This window comes from Schistosoma mansoni, chromosome 4, assembly GCF_000237925.1.
Source record: "Schistosoma mansoni strain Puerto Rico chromosome 4, complete genome".
In the NCBI taxonomy this organism is placed as follows: Eukaryota; Metazoa; Platyhelminthes; class Trematoda; order Strigeidida; family Schistosomatidae; genus Schistosoma; species Schistosoma mansoni.
Window position 1 is genome coordinate 26,862,615 of NC_031498.1, and position 707 is coordinate 26,863,321.

The 707-nt window shown below is 32.0% G+C and overlaps 1 non-coding gene across 1 annotated transcript; it reads right to left on the reverse strand.

Annotated features, from left to right (window-relative positions):
- Window positions 1–387: 387 nt before the first annotated feature.
- Window positions 388–454, reverse strand: Smp_tRNA_02227_Gln_TTG.1.1. Its single transcript has one exon. It is a non-coding gene (tRNA).
- Window positions 455–707: the final 253 nt, after the last annotated feature.

Sequence of the window (707 nt, forward strand, 5' to 3'; positions counted from 1 at the left end):
ATCGCATAACCTAATCACATGCGTTTATGAATAGTTTAAAACCTTCCACTGTACAAGTTACAAAAAAAATACAATCAGATACGTCGTGGTAGCTCGCAATATGCATTGAAAAGAATGAACATTATTCAAATTTCGATTCCCGAACTGGCGATCGCTCAATATTTATCGTCATGATCGATTAGGAAATAAAAAACGGAAAATTGTTGAAATACTCTGTGCTGAGAATTCTATATTGCACCAAAACTATAATATTGAGTAAAGCAAATAATAATAATAATAATACTATTGTAAGAAAAGATGGATAGTGGCTAGCAGTGGAATCCAAGACGCGCGTTTCGTCCTATTTGGGACTCGTCAGCTGAATGTACCTGCATCTCAGAGTTGATGTTCACTCTGGGACTCGAACCCAGTACCGTTCGCTTCAAACACCATCGCGTTATCCACTCGGCCACTGAGTCCTGATAGTCACTTGCTTGTGTAATGGGGTGAAGTTTAAATTCATTTAGTATTGTTTGTTTAATAATAATAATAATAATAATAATAATAATAATAATAATAATAATAATAATAATAATAGACCTCATATATGTTTCATGCTACTTTTAAGTAGTATAAATTAAATAACAAAACGTTAATGTCGTTTTTTCGTTTGTTGATATTCCTTCCATGTTAAAATTGTGATTAATATTTATTCATTGGTTATTCTT